At 47.1% G+C, this 22,362-nt stretch overlaps 1 protein-coding gene across 6 annotated transcripts in view; it reads left to right on the forward strand.

The window, feature by feature from the left end:
- The window catches only part of GHR (growth hormone receptor), a 217,121-nt gene that overhangs the window by 47,538 nt on the left and 147,221 nt on the right, over window positions 1-22,362 (forward strand). Inside the window, exon 1 of one of the 6 annotated variants that reach the window (XM_054583986.1) lies at window positions 6,543-6,563. The exons of 3 other annotated variants lie outside the window; for them this stretch is intronic. The gene's annotated coding sequence lies outside the window, so the exon portion shown is untranslated. Of the gene's footprint in view, window positions 1-6,542; window positions 6,564-13,751; window positions 14,581-20,582; window positions 21,264-22,362 lie in introns of those variants that run through there. 2 more of the 6 variants (XM_054583983.1, XM_054583984.1) reach the window with 2 other exon arrangements.

The following is a 22,362-nucleotide window of genomic DNA, read 5'->3' on the forward strand; positions in this document are numbered from 1 at the left end:
ACCAGGAAAAATGTTCTTTTAATAGTAGATTTAAAACTCTTTGGTTATCGAGTATGTCTTTGAAAACTACTGCCTAAATATCTAAACTTTTGCAAGTCCTGATTAAATTAAAAAAAAAAAATGGAAACCCGTTTCAATCAAGGTTTTTGTGCCTAAAAATTAATTTTTGTAGTTACGTTGGTAAAATATAGTTTCAGACCTCTATATTTGACTTTCTAGGAGGACTGTGGTATCCAGTAATTAATGAGCTTGTGGAGGGGTCTAACACATCATTAGAAGGATCATACATTATCTATTTGTAATTAATGGGATTCAGGTACAGTGATAGCAGAAAAAAAGGAAACTTTTAGGGCCTGGTAATGCTTGTAAATTTAGAGCAAAAGAAATGTTTCTGAAAGTACCATTTTGTATACATGTGTCCACTTACCAGTTTTGTGCACATTTTGTACATGTACTAGTCTTCCACTATTTCATCCAGCTTTCATTTGCTGAGACAGACCATGATAACATTAGGAAATTACTACCGAGGGGCATATATTTTCCTTGTCCTGCCTACACTGCAGCAAACCCTCCATCATGGTAGGTCTGAGCTCTTTAGGGGTCAGCTAACATGGTTTTATGTGATCAGCACAGGGAAGCCTTTCAGGAGACTGGCACTGAGCCCTTGGAGCAGAAAGGGAATCTTCCCGTTTACTGGGACTATTCCTCTCTGCCACAGAAGCTAGGTGCTCCTGTGGACACCCAGTAGATGCGCGAGAGAATGCAAGTCCCACAGGACAGCACACCCTTAAACTGCTTCCCATGACCAACCTCCCAGTAAACCCTATAGGTGGGCCCTTTTAGGAACTCAGAGGGGACCCCAGGAACGAAAAGGCGTGGCCCCACCACGACTGCATCCTCAGGCTCGCTGGTCAGTGTGCCCCTTTTCTTCCTGTTGGCCCCATTGGCGGCCATGGCCTGGCTGACTGGATGTGGTGGGAGGGTCATTTTCAGGGGGAAGGAAGAGGGTGTGCGTAAGTTGTCATTTCCTCGGTATCCCGTGTGCTGGGTCATAGGCGCTCAACAAGTAGTGAAACCCTGTTCAGGCTCCTCATATCCAGAAAACGATTTTCACTGTTAAAAGATTGTTAGGGGAAAAACCATCTTATGTTTTATTCTGTCTAAAATGCCTCAAGCACCATCAAGCATGGGTGGCTATATGTAGAAGTGGCAGCATCCAGTAGACACCCATCGCTGTATCTAAACCTAGCTATCCTAACCATTCACTCAGTGATCCGTCTTCTGGAAACATGCTAGGAGGTGGTCACTGGCTTCTCAGTGTGCCTTCAGGCAGAGCTGAGCAGGAACGGGAGGGTAAGGGAGAGAGCTTTCTTCCCGTAAATGCAATTGATGTGTAACGAGTCGATCCTTAGACACATTCACGACATCCGCACTTGGAACTTAAAAGTCTCGTTAGTCGTACCACCTCAGAACGCTGGGGCTGTATTTTTGCTCATTGCCCTTTACAGACAAGTGAACTGCACTGAAGGTGTTCACCAGCTCTGTAAAAATTCATTAGTTCTTTCTGGGAAGGTGTTTAGCCACCAGAGCCAAACACGTAAGTGGTTGGAATTAACTTTCCAATCGAGCATTCCTCTTAGGTGATGAAAGCGCCCACCTCGTGGTGTTTCTGTTTTTTAAGATCGCCCATCTCCCTCAGTTGGTGTGTCAAACCCTACATTGTATTGTGTCACAGGTATGGAACGAAGTGGCACATCTTCCAAATCCCTTCTTTAGGCGCATAGACTCCGTGGTAAGGTACAGATATGACTTGAGGTACTTGTTGCTTTTATGGATAAGCAAGAATGAGAAGGGAAAATCATAGCCAGAAGACAGGTGTGCCCATGCCATGTTCAGGCCGCTCCATCTACCTACTATGCACTTACTGAATGTTCCAGGCACCTGCGTGCACTGGGAGATGTGCACACAGAGAAAGAACACAGCCATAAACCCCTGTGAGAGTGATATGGTGTGGCTGAAAAGTAAATATAAATTTTCTTCCCTACCTCCTGAGAGATTTATGAATTATTTATTAGCTAATTTTTCCACCAAGATTATAATCATCTCGCCTGTTGCTTGCCAGCCTGGTAGATGATTAATATCATTGCCCTGTTTATTTACATATTTTCCTTATGTGTGTTATTCATCCTGCATTAATTAAACACAACCCCCCAGTCACCATCTCTTACTTGTCTTCTGGGCAGCCTTTCATCATTGCCCTGCTACGGTGAGATTAGGGGAAAAAATGGACTGGTCTCATACCAGCCCAGTGCAGGCCTGTGGGTTAATAGGTTCATCGGGGCTGGGGTAGAAGGCCGTCTGTGCAGATGGGTAAAGCTTGTGTATACATGTCCCAATTTCAAGAAGAAACACTTGGAGCAGAGGAAGCCTGAAGGCCTGAAAGCCTTGGCTTCCAGTGGTCGAAAGGAGGCAGAGCTCCGGAACCTGGTAGGCGTTGAGCTCTATATGTCTTCATTATACAGGAGAGCACGCTGAGTGTTTTATCTCTTGCTCCAGATTAGTTTTGGAACCATCCTGACAAGTGTCCCGGAAGATCAAGTCAACCCTCACTGTGCCTGCCTCCACTGTCTACACAGATCCAGCCTCCACAGCGGCTCTGCTGGCCAAGTCACCAGTAATTCTACTAATTATGTCCAGTAGGGCTTCCTCTTTGTGAATGTCCCTCTTTTATTAAAGAAAACAGAGAGAAAGAAAGAAAAGGCTCTCCCTGCCTGGCAGGCTGTGATTTAGCCCTCGGTGAAGAGTTGTTACAGGTTGAGATGATGCCAGGCCGCTCCTCTGATTCATCGCCTCTCTTGTCAAGACCAGTTGAGGCGGCGCGTCGGAAACCTCCCCACTCTGTGAAGAGGTACTTTGTGTCAGAAGGGGAAGCATCAGAGCAACAATAATTAGGCGTTCTAACCAGAGAGAATTAGTTCTTTCTGATTAGCGAATAATTCCTGCAATTTAAGGTTAAGAGTTGTCAACCAATTCAGCATACCAGGCCCCTTCATCATTTCGAATGGCTTGTTTTTTCTTTGAAGGTCATCTCGCAAACTAGACCAACTGTCTTAAATTCTTGTGGAAGACCTAACTACACACAGGAAGTTTAAGGCTGGGTGTGCTGGATGCATATCCATCTAGATACAGATCTGGAGCTGCGCCTGACCTTGGGACGCGTTGTGGGAGTCTAGTTTCTGGAAGCTGAGGCAGTATTATTGGGCCTGTGAAGTTTGTAAGTCTCAGGTATGCCTTGTCTCGCATCTGCTTATAGTTGTTGAAAGACAGACTGCCGTCAGGACAGTGGACACCCACGGATGGTGGAATACCCAGAGTTAGCAGCGTCCTGGTAGAAAACCCATCTCCTCTCTCATCTGTTGTTTTTATCGTGTCATTTTCATCCATAATTTATCCCCGTAGTTGGAACATTGATCCCAGTATAGAGAACAGTACTTTTCACATTCCATTTTATCCACTGTGGTCTCTTACTAACTTCACTAATTTCACCTTCTTTGTTTTGCCAAGGCTCTGTGGTTCAGTGGTAACATTTCAAAAAAACCTTTTACTAGACTGGTACTGAGTAATCTATCATGTCTAATGTTCTGGCTGGCTTTCAAGAGCATACATCTTTGGTTTATAATTCGGATTATGGATCTTTATAGGAATTTTAATTCAGATTCCTCAGTGACCATCTAAAGTTGCTCAGCAGATCGGTTGTGGGGCTGGGATTGAAACCTAAGGCTCTTGAATCAGTGCTTTGAACATGATACCAAGTGGCCTTTCATTCTCTCGTGTGTGTAGACACTCCCTGTTCCCCTCCACAGAGGACTTCTTTTCACCCTCTAGTCCTGAGACCTGTGGGTGTGATTTTCTTCCTCCTCTTACTTTCAGCCTTGAGCTTGTCAGAGCCTGATGAGGTTTTGGCCAGAGGGTAGCAGAGGGCTTGCTTCATTGCTCTGAGAGGGCTTGAGGGCTCTTCAAGAAATCCGTTCCTCAGGGAATCGAGTTCCAGGTTGGCCCAGCATCTCCCAGGCTTATCCCTCAGGAACCGGAGTTCCTCTGTCCCATACTTTCATTCTCATCTTACTCTTCCCTCGCACTTTAAAATCTTTGCCAAAAAAGGATGCACAGATGAAATACTGATAAACCAGGAGCCTCCTCCTTGCCTGAAATCCTGTTCTTAAACGCTAGTGTGCCTCTTCTTCGAACTTTTATAAAACTCTTATTATATAAAACTTTCCATCTATAGGAAAGTAAGCAGAACAGGGTTAGGAGTCCTTAAATACCTATCACCCAGTTTCAGTAGTATCAACTCGCGGCCAATTTTGTGACATTCCTGCTCCACCCAGTTTTCCCCTCCCATGTTATTTGGAAGCAAATCCTAGACGTCATTTCATTTTATTCTTTAGTCTTTCAGTGTAAACCTCTAAAAAATAAACATGTTGGAGGTATAGTCATAATACCATTATTATATGAAGAAATAATTCTTTAACTCACTGAATATCCACATAGTGTTCAAATTCCAGTTGTCACATAAATGTCATAACTTGTTTCTCACAGTTTGTTTATTTGAATCTGACTCTCATGTCCACACATTGAAAGTGATTATAAGTGTTTTAAGTCTCTTCATCTACAGTTTCAAAATCAATCACTGTCTCCCTGTCATCGATTCACTGAAAAAACTGAGTTGCTTCTCTTGGAGAGTTTGCCACAGTCTGGATTTAGCTGATTGCTTGCCCACAGTATCCTCTCACATGTTTTTCTGTCCTTTTTATTTCTTATAAGTTGGCAATTGTATCTGAAAGTTGTATTAAATCATTTTCGCGAGAAAATGAAAAACTACATACTGATACTGGAGAGTGGAGTGGAGTCGTGGATGTGAGGTGCCTGGTCTGGGTTGGCTTTAAGGATGGGGGGAGGAAGGCTGTGTGAACCCAAGATAATGTGGATGCTGAGAGCACAGGCTCTGGAGCCAGAATGTCTGGCTTCCAGCTCCAGTGCTGTCACTACTTAGCTGTGTAGCCCTGGGAAAACGGCTTGACCTCTCTGAGCTTCAGTTTTCTCATCTGTTCAATGGGAACATAATAGGACCTACCTCACCTGTTGAGGATCAAAAGGGTCAACATATGTATATAGTGTGCTTAGAACATTGGCATGATGCAAGCCCTTCGAAAGTGTTGGCTGTTGCTTCTCAAAGAAAAGTTAGAGGGGAGTTCAAGGTAAGAAGAATAGTCGGAACAAAGGTCCATTTGTGGGAGCGGTAACCTAGCCACAGAGCCGCCCGCGGAGCAGCCTTCCTGACAGACGCCGGGCCCAGTGACCCTCCTCTGGCTCTGATTTTCTCCATCACGTTCTCTCTCTCTTTCTCCCATCTGTCTCCATGTGCCGTCCCATGTAAGTGATTTTCATTGTGTGAACACTGCGTATGCGTGAGGAAGAAAGCAAAGCAGTGACGCCCATGCCAGGTGGTGTTGGGGCCAGAGGGAGGGGGGCTCACATGTCTGCAAGACATCTGTTGGGACCTTATGTTCTGTGAGTGCCCCAAGCTCAGGTCTGTCTCTTGTTCTGCTCTTTTGTTTAAAGGGTCAAAGGCCGGAACTCTTATTGGTGTTTCCCATTCATTCCCAGCAGTTACCTTGACCTTCACGAGGAGCCCCATGCCGTAGTCAGCAGACGATTTTGTTCACTTCCTCGCTTACCACCATTTGCATTAGTCTCTGAACATGTGAGCCTTTGGCTTCGCGTGATAACCACAGTTTCTAATGTTGCAGGAATGACTGCTTCTCCCATGATTTTCTCTGTTGGTCTCACTCTGAGCTCACTCTTGGTTGTCTCATGGCAATAATTATTGGTGAGAGTCTTACTTATTACCAAATGTTTCTTGTTTTCTTCCTATGATCCCAATGTCCTTTAAAGCGGAGATTGCCAGACAAGAGACCACCTGCTCTGTAAATACAATTTAATTGAAATGCAACCATGCCGCCTTCCTTTAGGGTCTGCCAGTACTGCCAATGGCTGCCTTCTCCCCACAGCTGCGGAGGTGGAGCAGAGACGCTGCGGGCCACAAAGCCTAAGGCATTTACTCTCTGGCCCCTTCCATGAAAGTTGGCTGAAGTCTGCTTTAAAGAGAAGGAAGTTGCCGGGTTCACATGGTGCTAAAGAACTGTGGGCTAGAAAAGAGAAATTGTCTGGTTCTCTGATTTTCTTGAAAAGTAGAAAACATTAGAAAAGAGTCACCTGCTCACAGGTGATTTGCATGCATGTTGGGATCAAAGTCACGTGTGTGCCTGCAGACGGGGAGGGTCATATGGGGATTGCCCTCCCTCTTTCCTTTTCCATCTCCCCATCCTTTCCCTGGAGGGTAAATGTCTTTGGCTGTACAGGGATTGAGATACTTCCTGGTGTTCACTTTATTTCAGATATTCTTGGACTCCCAACTGAGCAAAGCCACACTTTTGTTTCTGCCTCAGCCTGGTAAAGCCCAGTCTGCTACTGATCTTGGCCTTCTGCCGCTTGCCTTAAAGGTAATCTCTTTGGTTTGCCTAGGACAAAAAATGCCATGAGAATTTTTAAAACAGGCAATATCTGACTCTTTGGTCAGGGGCACTGACCTTGTTTCCCTTAGATTGTCAAATTAAAATGACAACAGCCAACACAACAGTAGCTCTTCTGGTGTGAATGGATCAAAATTATGCCTATTAATTTTTGTCAGGTTGGCAAAACATACAGTTTCTGGTGTGCCTCAGAGTTTCAGTAATTAGCTTATGTGTGCACGAGATGAAAAAGGTGAACATCGGTGAGATGAAGAAGGTTGGGTATCGATGGCCTAAGGCCTTCTTTCCTTAGTAGTGCATGTGTGCCAACTGACACCAAGTCAGAAACACTTTAGACGGGGGCCTACTGAGATTGGTAGCTAATTAGCTAATAGGTAGCTAAGAGACACCTCCCAGTCTGTTTTCCACCAGGTCCTGCTGATGAGTAAAGTAAGTCTGGCCTATTTTCTCCTTAAGTCTGGAGGTTCGAAGGGAGAAAGGAATGATTGATTTGTTGATTTGGAAATTGATTTTTAGCAATCATTCTGAGGCAATTTAGCAGATATTATCTCATTTAAATCCCCATAAAAACCCTGCAAAGGAGATAACATCATGCTTCAGGAAACTGAGACCCAGAAAAATTAAGTCCATTGCCAAGTTCCCACGTCGGAAGCATTGTAGCCTCTGTACGAGCAAGTGTCGTGAGCTTTGGGCTTTCTCTTTCATAATGTGTTGCCCTCTTTCTCATGCCCACAGAACAGCTGCAGGGGCCCAGGGCATCGGCACCACATTCCCAGGCCAGAAATAGAGGAAAGGTCAAGGGCAAAAGGTAAACAGTTGAGCCAGCCAAGTTTCTTCCCTCTCTTAGATGTCCTACTCGGGGACTTCAACTTCCATCCCATTAGTCAGCATCAAAGGACCATCCCTTTCTGCAAGGGAACCTGGAGAATGTGGACTTTTTGTTTGATCATTTTAAGGCAGGCACGTTGCCATGCCCCCACGAATGTGTCCTCTAGGAACACGGTGGGGGAGAACTATTGGTAAATAGACACCTCCCAGTCTCTTTTCCACCAGGTCCTGCTGATGAGTGGAAAGATTGACATACTCTGGTCTAAGCTCCGATGGATCTTGCTTTTTCTCATCTCGAACGATCTCGATAGAATAACAGTTAGTAGCCCTCTCCGATCTCCTGGTACGGGACAGAGATCACAGCTAGAATGATTTCCTTCTGGCTCCTGCAGTAAGCAGGGCCGTGCCGGGGAGGAGTGGCCACGGCCGCCCGCCCTCAGTCCAGTGCAGGGAAGGGTCAGGACGCCCGTGTCGCGGAGCTGTGCATCACCAACAGGTGTCTTGGAGACCAGCCAGCAGTCCCTGCGCTGGAGAAGGCCGCTGGGAGCTCCTGGATCTCATCAGCTTGGCAGGGACACACGGAGCCCCTGGGGGACCCTGGCTGGTAGGGGACTGCCCGGCCCCTCCCAGGTGGCTGCTGTCGAGTCAGCAGTCACTTTCACCTCCAGCCCCCATTCCCTGTGGCTCTTTGTGGATTGCCCGCAAGCTCCCGGCCTCTGAGGTCTAAGGAGTTTTCACCTCCATAACGAAGTCCTCGAAGTGTCTGAATTATCAGAGGCCTGAAACCTTGCCCCGTACCCGGCCACCCACAACAAAGTTGTGTATGGTTGGTGTTTTGTTTTGTTTTGTTTTGTTTTCCCCTGCCAGGTACAGAGCTGCAAGAGAACAATGTGTCCTCAAAAAAATTAGCGTTTCAGCCTGCAAAGGAAAACGGCATCCGCCCTGTTGGGTCACCTGAGAGAATCAGTCAACTGCGGGTGGGGGAGCTGCACTTGCTTTCAGTGCAAAGAGGCTAAAACTTAGCTGAAGCCTTGCGACTGGACCCTTTTTTGGGAGGAGAAGGAAGGAGATTTTAAAACAAAAAGCCAGAAGTGTAATAGGGTCCAGAGATGACAAACTCAGAAAGCCTATAGCATCTTGGCAGGTAACAGTAAGCGGTGTGTGCAATGAGCCAGTTACACACAGGCCAGCAGGCTCTCCCTCCAGAGAAAGTGCTCTCCGAGGAATGCTGGTTCCAAGTGCTCTCTCCCCTTTCCTCCCTCCTCCCTCCCTCCTTCCCTCCCTCCCTCTTCTCTCTGGACCTGGGCTTCTCTGGGCTTCTTCATCTGGGCCCTACTGACAATTTTATTTTAATTTATTTTATGTATCCTCACCTGAGAACATTCCCTCATTGCTTCTAGAGAGAGAGGAAGGGGACGAGGAGACAGAGAGACATCATAGGCTACCTGACCAGGGATGGATGCGTCCTGACCAGGAATCAAACCCACAACCTTTCGGTTATGGGATGACACTCCAACCCACTGAGCCACGCCCGCCAGGGCAGCCCATTCTTTATTTTGAGGACAGCCCTTTATACTGAAGGATATTTAGCAGCATCCCTGGTCTCTGCCCACTAAATGCCCATAACACACCTCTCCCAACTTGCGACAACCAAAAGTTAACCCTGATACTGCCAAATGCCACCTAGGGGAGAAAAATCTTCCTGGTTGTGAACCATGCTCTACACAAAAAAGCACCCAGATTTGTAAACATAACAATTGTGGGGGCAGAGCAGTGGTGATAAAAACAGCCCTAAAGATGGAAAGGTTCTGAAAAAGCTCATCTGCCAGCTCTACTGACAAAGTGCTTAAAGGAGGACCCTGGAATCGCCACACTTGGCGAACAGGTGACTTTGCTCAGTTCAGAGCCGCTTTTCCGTGAATCGTGTTACCTGCTGTTCTACAAACCAGCCCAGGAGGGGAGGCTGTCATCCAGGCCTGCACAGCGCCCTTGAAGTGTCCGTCCTCGCTCTGAGCAGGACTGCTGCTGGGCCATGGGCACTTGACAGAAAAACTCAGCGGGCGGGACTCAGAGGCCCACACACCAGAGAGGGACCTCCGAGCCCCTCAGGCACCACAGTGTCTCGGGATAAACCTCAGTGACTCAACACTGGCCTGAAATTCTCAGCAGCAGGCGCACAGAATAGTGTGAGTAAAATGTTAAAATTATACTCATAGCAATTTTCTAGATTTTAGAGATGTTTAAAAAAATGTAGAGTGTTCATGTTTTCTCCACATGGTCAGTCCCTGATCTAAAGGAGGAGTAAGGCAGGAAAATGATCGGGCTCAGGCAGCATTCGAGTACAAGATGAGAACATCACAGAAAGGCACAGCGTGTCCTGGTATGTACACGATTTGATTACAGGGTGCACTCTAGCTGCCCGGTGCGCTGTGCCTCCGGCTCTGTCTAGCTTTAGTCTGTGATTCCCAGGGTCTCTGAAACAGAGCTCTCCAGAGTCAGGTATGGGTTCAGTTTTTCTCCCACCGTGTTCCAAATATTTCTCTCTGCCCAAGCTTCTGAGACATAAGAGGAATGCTTCCTACTGCGACGTGCTGTAGAGCTTATTGAAACACTTCAGGAAATGCCTTCGACCTTGTTTTGGACTTAGAGAATGACCTCATTCAGAAATAGGTACAGTGTCAAAATATGGAATGTTCCAGTAAAATAAGCACATGATTCACTTAAAAAAAAAAAAAAACAAATACCTTGGTGGAGAGGGGCAGAGAGATGCCTGCATTCTTGATTTTAAGGAGAGAAATGGTTGAAAGAGATGTGGTATTTTTTACCTAAAATGTGGTAGACTACACTGTCATCTTTTGGCAAAGATGTAAAATGAAGAATCCCTTTGAAGATGGTTAATGCATTTCACAAATATTTATTGAGAGTCTTTATGAGCTAGTCACTATTATAAGTGGTAGAGATTCACCAAAGAAGAACACAAAGTCCTTTTCGACATTTAGTGAAAGGAGACCGTCAACCAACACATATGCTCTTCCATATTCGAGGCAGGTGCCATGGGGGCAGGGCAAAAGGCCACGGGGTTAGTGCTTTATGTGGGCTGGTCAGGGAATGCCTCTCTGATGAGGCGACATTTGGTCAGAGAACAGAAGGAAATAAAATGCAGGGCTCATGGATATCTATGGGTATCAAGATACTGGAAACAGTTAATAAAGATTCCACCAGGAAATTTAAACTCAGAAGAGCAGGCCTATCTGTACTTCATGGGGTGGGACGAGGGAAGAAGGGGGAGCTTTGGGAAAGCATTAAGGATTCGTTAAGCGCGTACTCCGAATGTATACACGGCTTCAATTGGGCAGGACATAAAATGGGGTTATGTGCTTGTGTATCTCTTACATGGTTTTAAATATGAGACCCATGGCTCTGCTAAGCATCACGGTCCTTTGCTGTCAGCTGAGCTGGGATGAACATGGGACTGTCTTTTGGACTTACCTGCAAAGTTTAGACTAACTCAGAAAGCAGAAGTTTGTCTGCATTGCCAGGCTGGGTGATGTTACTCATCTGGTTTGGGAAGTAATACAACCAGATCGTGGCTGACTGTGGGCCCTGGTCCAGTTCTCCGGATCCGGTGCCCGAGGTTGAATGGGAACAGAACGTGCCGGGCCAGGCAGGAAGGAAGACGGAGGTGAATTTCAAGGAAGAAATACGTAAAGATCTTGTCCCTTTGCATCCCTTACATGACCGTCCTACCTCAGACTTCAGAGTGAGCACCATGTCCTTCTGCAGGGCAAGATGTCTTCTCCTGGCTGGGGCGAGGATGCGAGGATTTCATCCCAGCTCCTTCGCCAGAGCTTCTACTGGGAAACTCTTCCCTTATATTCTGGGCCTCTAGATTTTCTCAAGAGGGGCTTCGCTCTCTTTAAAAGTGAGAAGAAAAGCATCAGTTAGTGCACCCCTTTCAGCTAAGCATCGCTTCAGGTTTCTGGGCGCCTAACATGTTGAAACAGGGCCTGTGCACCAGGTGGAAATGGTTTCCCTGTTCTCAAGGACAGTCAGACTTCAGCTGCACGCCTGGCAGCCTTGCCCTGCCGTGGGGGTGCTCGAGTGTGCGTGTTGGGAGTTGTCCACTGTTCATGAGAGCAGGGCTGGCAGGGGACTGGCGAGAGGGGAGGCTGGAACTCAGCTTTTGGGAGCTGAGGAGGATGTCTCTTCAAGTCCAGCTCTTGAACTAACTGATGAACCAAGGGCGATGAAAGAAGCGAGGACTCGCTTCCTGGAAGGGGTGGTATCCAGGTACGAGTCATTACCTGAGCAATTTTGTGCACCGTTCGCTATTTCAAGTGCTTCAGCATTTATGGCTTTTTGCTTTTACAAGCCTTTTTTTTTTGTTTTGTTTTGTTTTGTTAATGCTGTTGTACACTCAGCAAACATTTTTTGGACCCAGTTCTGTGCCTTGCATGTTCAAGAGAACTAGATAACATCCTTGCACTCACAGAATGAATGGTTTTGTTAAAAAGATAAGAGTTCCAGCAGTGAAACAGTCCAAGAAGGAGCAAGTGGGAAGCCACATGGGAGGCGTTAGCTCAGTGGGAAGCATGGAGGCTTTGGAGCCAGGTGGGCCTGGGATTGAATCAGAGCTCTGACTGTGACCAAGAGTGCACCTTTGTGAGGTTCACTTACCCTGTGCAGGCCTCAGTTTGCTCTTCTGTAAAATGGATTGGTAGTACCAAGTGTGTTGGCACATCAGACTGTGGTGATGACTCAGTATTACACACAAAGCACTTACGGCCATGTCTGGCCCCAAGATGCACTTACATTATCGTTGTTGTTATAATTATTAACCAGACAAGTAGACCTGGGTTCTAGTTTTGATTCTGCAATTAATTAGAGCACTTTGATAAGTCGCTTTATCCCACCATCTGTGCAGATTGTCTCTAAAGCAAAGAGAACAGTGTCGCTACAATGTAGTTTGCTTCCAAAATTCCCTGGATTTTGAACTGAAATCTGTCTGAGCAAAGACCCTAAAGGATGCTCCCCCTTGTTAGCGCTAATGTTAATGCTGACATAAACCATCGGTGTTTACGAGGGCTTGCTCTGGAGCCACACGCCGGGACTGGCACCACCGCCTCTGTCCTCTATTGCATGTGACACATGCGGTAAGGTGGATAGCCTTGTCCTGTTTCCCAGATTGTATTTTATCCAGTTTCACAGGTCTGAAGTAAGGATATATTATGTAATTAACAAGTACATTTCATATGGTGATGTTTTTCTTTTTTCTTTCCCAAAAGCCATTTCCAAGTGAAATGGGGCATCTCCTCACTGATGGTATCTGTGAACCAAAGCAAATGAATATTTTTTCCTGTATTTTGGATGATAAAACTGGCACTTAAGAGCTGTTAATTTACATGCCAAAGGTTAATGAAGTCACTAAGGCAAAGCCAGACTTTGAACTGATATTTGTCTTGTTTTGTTCACTCGAACATACTTCCTAGGAGCAAAGGTTTAAAAAGTTGCTAACAATTAGTCCGTCATTCATTTTCCGAAGCAAAATAGTATTTCTGATCCACTTCACTAGGTTGAACTGTAGGTCACCTATTTATTCTTAAAGAAATACATTTTTTTTGGCCTCCTGGCAGGACTTTATAGACTATGTATCTTGTGCCATGTGATGCTGACGTCTGTTAGATGTGATACCACCGGTGACATTGGTCCATCTGCAAAGTTATGTTCCTTAACATAAGAATCTACTGGACTCCCAGGTTTCCTCTAGAAATTTCACTCTGACCTCATTTTACCTGGGTAATGACAGCAGATTTTTTTCCTAGACTTTTCAGGATCTTGGGTCCTTACAAGGAAATAGGAATGTAGTCTTAGTGGTTGATTATTAAGCAGATTCATGGAAAACTTACAGCAGTATTCTTTGACCTCAGTCTTTATAGCCCAGCTAATCTTGGGTAAATATGAGGTTGTATTACTAATCTTTTGACATTTGGCACAGTTTAGCCATCAGAGAGGCCAGTTGTTACCGTTGAAAACTTTTGAAGTATATTGAAATTCTTCTCATTTCCTCTGTTTCATTCTCTGAAGAAAGAATCTCAGGGCCTTTTACATAGGCTGGGAGAACCTCCCAAACAATTTAATAATTGGCTGGTTAATTGTCTAAGATACCAAATCAGCTGTCATCAAAATACTTAGAGTTTCAGGGTGACAGTTAATAGAAAAAGATTTCATTAGTCTTTTGAAAGATTGTTGAGTGACAGGTGACTACTAGCCTTTGTTAAGTGTCCTTTGAGTCAGGAAGCGAAAGTTTTATTGGGCGGCGGGGGGAAGGTGTTTGTAGACCTGGTTCCCTGTTAAGTCATTCTGAAGTTCTCAAAGGAAAGGAGTCTCTACTTTCAACAAGACACGGTGTTACCATATTCACCTAGATTGAACGAACACATGAATGAATGAATATGTTGCCTAGGTTTGAGATTTGCCTTTTTTGCTCTTGCAGCTTCAGCACCAAAGCGAAGTTGAAAAACTGCATGTGGTGGAATTTGTAATTTGTAAAAGGTGTCAGGGTCCTGGCAAGAAACAGAGTCTAACTTAGAAGATTCCAGAGACCTTAAGGAAGGGGACACGTATGGAGGGTGGTTGGGGTTTAACTCACCAACAAGGCCTGTTGAGGCACCGGGACCCTCGCCGCCAAGGGGACTGTTACCACCGTGGACCTGGAGCAGCAGTGGAAGGACAAGGTGTTTCTCTAGGTCTGTGAGAGCAGGAGCCATGAGAAGGGGCCACAGGGACAGGGTGGGGGGAGGTCATCCCTGGCCTCTCTCTCAACTCCCTAATCTCTGTTGTTCAAACCCAGTAGGAAGTCGGCCAGGACGGGGCCTGGCCGTTGGGCCTGCAGCAGTCAGGGCGTGAGGTGAAGGAAGGAGGCCCCGGCTGGCTCCGCCGGGGGAGGAGGGCCGAACAGCATAACCAGCCCAGATGGGGCGGGCTATTTTAGAGCTGCAGAAGAATGGTGTATTCCAGCCTCTGAAAGCAAGCTGCCAAAGGGGAATGGTGTATTCAAGGAATCCACGTCCCTGACCTCATTGGGTCTTGGGTTAGCGTCCACTTTCGGGAACTTCCTTTCAAGACCACTTGGAATGCCTGCCAGCCGCCAGGACGGCAGGTCAGTTCAGCCTCTCCTGTCCCCCGGGCCCATGTGAGGTGATAGGGCTGAGAGGTTGGTCCCTGAGCTCACTGGGTGGGGGCAGGACCAGAGGGGAAAAGCAGAGAGGAAAGTCACCGAGACTGTCTCCTGGAAGTCTGTAGCCAAGGACAGAGTAAGAGCAGCACGGAAGCCCGGGCAGGCCTGCGCATGGGATGGCTTGCAGACAAGGGCAGGTCGCAGGCAGTGCTCCGTCCCATTACCTGCCACCCACCAGGGCCTCTGGGAGCCCCCGTCAGAGAGCAGGCTCGCTGAACTCTTTACTGGAAACGGTAGCTTCAAAGGATGATTACTCTCAGTATTAATGGAATTTTGCACAACTCACTCATCTCCCGACAGGAGGTTTGTGTTTGATGTTATTGTGGTTTCACCCACTAGAAAGGGGAAAAGGACATTTATAAATAAGGGAGAAAGATACTGCTTTGTGATGAAACATGTATTGACAGATTTTCATTTGCTGCATGGCAATTGCTGAAAGCAAATACCTGTTCACTCTCTATTCTCAGCTGACAACAAATAAATATCTTCCTCACACCATATTCCGTGGTTCATGTCTTAGTCCCTTCAGGCTGCTGTAACAAAATACCCCTGACTGGGTGGCTTGTAAACAGCAGAAATTTACTGCTGAACGTTCTGGCCGCAGGTTTGAGGTCATGGTCAGGTGAAAGCCCCCTTCTGGGTCTCAAACTTCTCCTGTGTCCTTACCTGTGGCAGACGCTAGGGAGCTCTGTGGAGGCACTTTTCCAAGGACACTAATCTCTTTTATGAGGGCACCAGCCTCGTGACCTAATCCCCCCAAAGTTCCCCGGCTGCTGATACCATTGCCTTTGGGGGTTAGGATCTCAACATGTGAATTTGAGGGGAACACACCGTCCTAAGCCACAGTGGTTCATTATCATAATCTTTTGTAGTTCTCTTGTGTCATCATGCTTTGATCTGGCAATATCCCAACCCCGATTAAATCCAGCCGTCTGCCTACACCATGCCCATACCTGAGAGCAAAACAGCATTGGAGCAAACACACAGCACGCTGACGGGTTTCACTGTGAATTCACAGCCACCACCTCACCGAGCCGTCAGCAATGCCTGGCTGTGCCTCCCCATTCCCCTCGTTTGTTCACTTTGCTGCTCTTCTAAATTACTGTTGCTCACCTTGTCCTCTCTCTTCAAGCCTCTAACACTTACCTCACATCCTACCTCTGTGCAGACAACCTTTCTTCCAATTTTACTGCCAAAACCAAAACAAAACAAAACAAAAAAACCCACCCAGAGACCAAGCAGAGAATCCGCCAACTCCTTCTGCCGCATCTGCTCGTCTCAGAAGCGGTGGCTGTGCACTGTGCCCCTCCTGTTGACCAGGAGCTTCTCCACCGCGCCTCTCCCCGTGACTCTTGCTTTCCTCCCTGCCTTTCCTCAGAGACATGAGCCCAGCAATTTTTCTGCTTCTCTCTTGTACTATCTATTTTCTTTCTCCGCTGGATCATTCCAATCATCATAAAAACATGCTGTAATGTCCCCATGTTATAAAAAAAAAATGCAGATACAATTGTTGATCCTCTGTCTTTCTTTGGCCCCATTTTTTAATCCCTTCTTGAATCAGCAAAACTCCTTGGGAGAGTTGCCTGTACTCCACTGACTATGGGGGGGATGGCCTTTGGAAACAGGGCGCGGTCGCTGGGACCATTGTGGTTGCTAAATTCATAGCCAGTCCCCAGCCTTCACCTTCCTTGACCTGTTTGGTCGCCCTGCTTCTTTATTCGGTCTCTGGGACACCACTCTTCCCTGAGTCTCCTGCTTCCTCACAGGTCTCCCTTGTAAATCCTCTTTGCTGATTTTCCTCCTCACCCCAACCTCTAACTGCTAGAATGACCCAGCAACAGGGCCTCAGGCCTTTTTTTCCTATCCCTTTGTCACCCAAAGCAGCTCCTACTGCCATTCCAGGAATCAAGCTCGTGTGCTAAGAGTGAAAACTGCAGTTCACAGGCTTTGTAGATTCAGCCTGTGCTCTAGCTGCTAGCGGGTTGCTGGAAAAACAGTATTTCTTGGGAATTTGAATACATTTACTCTTGTGGCTTTAAATACTATTTTATACACTGAAAACTTCCAAATTAATCTTCTCTGTGCTCTGGACACATCTCTTCAACTACCTAGTTGAAATCTCCACCTGATAGCCTATAGGCCTCAAAATTGACCTTCCCGTAACGGAAATTAATCATCCTTAACTGGATCATACCTCAGTCACCCCTCTCTCAGTTGGTGACACCTCCATCCTTCAGGTGCTTCAAGTAAAAAATATTGGTGTTGTCCTGACTCCTTTCTCTCTGTCCTTCCCCAGAGCCAATTCGTGAGCCAACCCTAACCATGTCGCACCATTTCCCTTGCTCCCGTCCCGGCCCGTGCCCCATCCCCCTCACCCAGGCCGCTGGGAAGGCCCCCAGGAAGTCTGTCTCCTCCACACTCGCCCACCCCCTCTCCACCCACCCGTCCATTTTCAGCACATCGTGTCATCCGTCCTCTGCTCGGGGGGCTCCCGATTCTTTCCCGTTGCCTACTGGCCTGGAAGGCCCTTCATGATCGGGGTCCCCGTAATCCTTGACTTCCCTTGAACAGATGTTTGTGCTATAAAATTGTCTGTGTGTCCTGTAAGTCTTCGTTCTGCAAAACGTACTCTACAAAAAGAGGGCTAATGAGGAACTAAGATTGGAGCAGGCCTCACCTGTCTTCCACAGCTTTGAAACTGCGCTGCTATCTAAAGCCACGACGGGTCTGCTGGGGGAGCCCGAGCGGGGGCGCACCCCCGGGGACACAGCTGCGGTGCAGGTGCTCATTCTCAGCTCTCTCCAGCGGAGCCGAGAGCACTCCAGCCTGTGCAGCGGCCCACCTGCGGGCCGTCTCCTTTCCTGCGAAGGCTGGAGTTCTACTCCTGCTATTCTGGCTGCTTTTGCCTAAGAAAAATCTTGTTTCCATGTTATACCAACATTATCCTACTATTTACCAATAGCCTATGAGCTAATGCCTGTTATTAGAAGCACATGTTGTAACAGAACAGCCTGTCCTCACTTACTGTCATCTTGGCTCTTTCCCAGATGTGTCAGGCAAGCACCTACCTGGAGCCTTTTGCTCTTGCGCTTGCCCTCAGCCAGCGTGCGCTACCTGCAGGAATCCTCCTGGGTGTCCTCATCTCTCTCCAATCTTTATTGAACTTTTTCTTGCAGAGTGTCCCCCCCGCCGTCAACAGTCTCCCCTGCATGCCATTGTGTGTTCTCCTCCAGAGCACTTACTGTCATCTGGGACATACTAATATTACTCACTCGTTGCCTGACCCACATCCATGAGTGCAATAGCTCTGTGAAGGCAAGGATAGGGGGTGGTTTTGTTTCGTTTGCCACCTTTGTGTTTCTCTGCTGTATCTTCGGCGCCTGGGACATGATCCCACACGTACAAGGCATTTCGTAAAGATGTGTTGAATGAATGAATGAAGGAGCTCAAACTTCCTTAGACTTCCTCTGAACTTCCTTCTTACCTACCGAATAGTCCATCATCTGCCTTCATGTCTTTTCTGATTTGTTTGTTTGTTTGTATGTGACAGGCCAGGGTCTTTTTAAACCTGCCGTCCTATTTTCTTTGGTCTGCATCAGACTCGCATGCTGTTTCATACCCCCCACACTGTCCCTGGGCTTGTTCAAACCCCCACAGCTTTGCTATTCTAGTGATTTATTGCAAGGGGTAACCCGGGGGAAACTGGAGATGCACGCTGTGCACAGCACGCTGTATGCTTCCGCCAACGTACGCGCTCCTTTCTCCCATTCTAGGGATCCAGGCCCTCATGCTACCAATTAAAAATTCAGTCCACAGACTTTTCAGATTTAGCCTGTGCTCTGGCTGCCACTAGGTTGCTGGCAAATCAAATTTTCATGGGAATTTGAATGCATTGCCTTTACACCCACTGCCAGTCTCGGTAGACAAAAAGACAGGTCATTCCAGTACTCCTGAGTGACAGCCACGTGCACTTTCGTGCTTATGTTGTAAAGGGACAGGGACACGGTGACTCTCTCCCTATGGTTCTGGGCCAGGCTTCACAAGGGTGGTGATGAGAGCAGTTGGGGGGAGGGGTTATAATAAGTACAGAGGTTCTCGAAGCAGAAAACAGTGGGGGGCACAGAATGGGCAGGTTCCTGGTGGGTTTGGTACTGGGACCCCAATATCTGAGTCAGGCTGCCTGGCCCAGTGAAATGCATGAGCAGAGTCGAGCTGAGAGCTGATTGGTCAGAGGCGAAGTAAGAGTATAATGAACCATTTCTCCAGGTCTTGAGGACAGTTCTGAGGTCTGCTCTGGCGTCCGTCTGTCTGGTCTCGTGGGAAAGTAGCCAGAGGGTCGTTCCACCTGAGGGCTCAGGAGCCAAAACAGCTCGGGTCAAGATGTTATCTTTAGCCTGCAAGAGGTCCAGGTCTTGTGACCGGTAGTCAGGTCCTGACTACTGTCTCCTGCTATCCTGGGGGCTGCTGATTATGGGGGGTGGGGAGGCTAAGTCTCTGAGGGAGATATAGATATAGATAGATGGATAGATATAGATATGTATATAGTGAGAGAGAGAGATGACATTTAAAGCTAAATTTAATCAAAGTCATAAGGACCCTTGGTTTCAGGCTGTGGGACCAGTATGGTGAATCATTTGGCGTGGAGGCAGTGGGAGTGGGGGTAGGGTAGGCTGAGGAGAGCGGTGAGCTCATGTGCCATAAAGAGTTTGGACTTGAGCCAACCAGGGAACTATCACAGTTCTCAGTGCTGTGGCTGGACTAGTCTTCCCACTCACCTTCCCCAGCCAGTCCTGGGCTTCTTGACACTGTCAGCTTTGAGCTTATATGGCTTGTGCCCAGTTCTTAGGTGAGTGTCTGGCATGTATAGAAAGACCTATTTGTTTCATGAATGTATATATTGATGTATATATTTGTATACCAATAGACATTTGTGTATATATATATGTGATCTATCAATAATTATTTCTGCATTTTCTCTACAGCAAATTTATTCTGTATCTAAACCCTTGACTAGCAGGTTGTCCATTGGAAACTAGCTTTATGGCACAAGTAGACACTCCATAACATATTGAGACTTGACCTAGAAGCTCTGACATTTCCTCTTTTTTGGGCCTTGGATTCCTTCTACCAGTTCTGACTCACCTCTCAATGTGGGGTGGTATCAGCTCCAAACATTTTTGACCACCGTGACATTCTTACTTGAATGTCCTGAACTCATAGACTCATAGCTTTGAGATTTTTTTTTTTTTTTTTTTTTTGTAATCAGAGCAACAAGGTTGTGTTAGAGCCTTAATTGAGGTTTGTGATGAAAACAGCCCTCCATAAGCGAGGTCCCTGCTTGGCCCTTGGCAGGCTATGTGTGTGTCAGTAACAAGTTCCTCCACATTTCTGCACTCATACTCAGTAAACTAATGTAACCGGATTTCAATAACCAGATGATAACTAGAGACCTGATGCTATGACCCCCCATACATGTGCCTCTTTGGTGAGCCCTCACTGGGTAGGGGCAGTTATTTGGGAGAAAAATTCCTCTCAGCCTCTTAAATGGTACTTCCCAGGACTGGAATAAGAAGCACAGAGCTTCTTGCATGGTATGCAGATGGCTTTGTAGGTTGTCCAGCCGATGGCCTTCTCCCTCCCGTGGGGAGGCCGGCTATCTTTGGCCACTTCACAGCTCATTAGCAGTCCAGGGGAGAGGAAGCAGAGGAGATGAAGCTTAAATATGTGACGCTGGCTATTTCTTAGCAGCTCTGATAAAAGGCTTAGCAGGATGAGGCCAAACCTCAATTAAAGAGGTCTGGGGGATTATCTGTGATTTTAGCTTATGTGTTACCCCCCTCATTCCCCCTCCTCCCTTTTTCCAGTGATCAGGCATGAGTTGGCTGAAAACATTAATGAAGCCGATATAAAAATGGTTTACTATCCTGTAGGTCCTTGAAAAAATTGTTTTATTACTTACAGGAAAATCAAAATAAAATAAAATCTACTTTACTCAGAATGTTTTCTTTCCCCATCAAAATTGGCGAACTCTGGAACTGGTCTTGAAGACAAGTGGCTAATTATAGTAAAAGATTTGCTAAAGTCGGTGGATACATCTGACCTGGGTTTTGGACACTGCACGCAGGAAGTCGTCTGCTTACAAGTGGCTCTGGGTGCAGGACGCAGACCAGGCTTGTTCTGCGGATCTGCCAGGGTCAAGGGCAAGGGCACCTCTTTGCAACAGCAGACCTAGGAGAGCCGTCCTGAAAAGATAAATCCACACCTTGCTCCTTGGTGGGCTCTCCAGTCTTGTTGTCTGATAGCCAGGTCTCTCTTCCCTCCTGCTAGAATTCATGACCCTCAAAAAGCCAGTTTTACCAGGGTTTACACAAACCGCCGGCTATATATGATGATGGACATGCATTGTTCTAGGTACAAGAAGGAAAAAACAATTCAGAGAAACAGGCGTCCAGGGAGACCAACATAATTGGAGAGGCCGAAGGAACGAGGTGCTGGGATTGAGAAACACGTTGGCATGCAGCCTAACTGAGACCGGGCACTAGGGCCGTGGCTGGACCGGGGTCTCTGTGGAGCAAACGCTTGGGCTAGCCTGGAGCTCCGCCGCGGTGAGCACGCTGGTGAAGGGACGTGGCCATTACAGAATAAGAGGGCGGATGGAAAGAAAAGGTTGTGGGAGTCCCTTTTAAGGCGTACGATCCTTTCGATGAAGGAGTTCTATTTGATAAAGGGGTATGTAAGGTTTCCTGTGGTTAGCCTCCAGCACCTGAAGAAAAATTGGGCCTCTGAAAAATTGGGACGGAGGACCGGTGAGACCTTCCATGTCTCTGGGAGTTACTAACATATCAGAGGAGGAAGAATGATGGGGACAGCTGGTGGGGCAGCTGCACCTTAACAGCCAGTCTCGTGAAAGGTGGCCAGGAGAGGGCAGTCACCTTTTATCAAGAGCACAGGCTGAGATGGCACCACAAGGTCACAAAGCGAGATGCAGGCTGAACCCAAACGCAGTAGCTTACACAAGTGGGCACTTAATGTATGTTTGCTGACTCCGTGGTAGCTTCTCCCTGGCCTCATCCAAGTTCGACACAACTCTTGAACCTGATCGCTTCCCAAAACCCAGAGATGCCTTTAAAGGAAAAGAATGGCTGGTCACAAAAGCAGCTCTGACTTCCTGGTGAAAACCGTTTTCTTTTGCATGTAGTTTACTTTGGCAGAGGCGAGTGTGTCTTCTACACAGACAGCTACTGTTTACAATGTTGTTGTCTTATGTGTCCTTCTCCATCTTCCGGTGTGCTCTCTTCCTGTCGTTTAATACTGCTGGTTTACTAGTGGAACCCGCCATGTAAGCTGCTGCCTTTTCCTTTCTTCACGGGATCAGTGTTGTTATGTTCTGTGTCTCCTAAGTCACATCGGCCTGCGTGCGCTGGGTGGTCGTTCAGAGGAAAGAAGGGTGGCGGGGGGCACAGGTCGGGGACTCACAGTGATCTCATGCGTCTGCAGTCAGGCCTGATTAGGATCCCAGGTGCGTTCTGTTGGAGTTAGTCTGTAACCTGCGGGAACTGAGGCCTGAGTTAACACGGGGTGGATGTAAAAACAGTAAGCCAAGAAGTTTGCACTTCTCTCAACTGTAGCTGTTTACTTAGCTGGAGCAAGTCTAGTGGGTGGTCCAGCCCTCGCAACCAGTAGGAACAGAGGTGAGTTGTAAAA

This window comes from Pteronotus mesoamericanus, unplaced genomic scaffold (assembly GCF_021234165.1).
Source record: "Pteronotus mesoamericanus isolate MK-2021 breed Mesoamerican mustached bat unplaced genomic scaffold, CSHL_Meso_final contig_75, whole genome shotgun sequence".
Classification (NCBI taxonomy): Eukaryota; Metazoa; Chordata; class Mammalia; order Chiroptera; family Mormoopidae; genus Pteronotus; species Pteronotus mesoamericanus.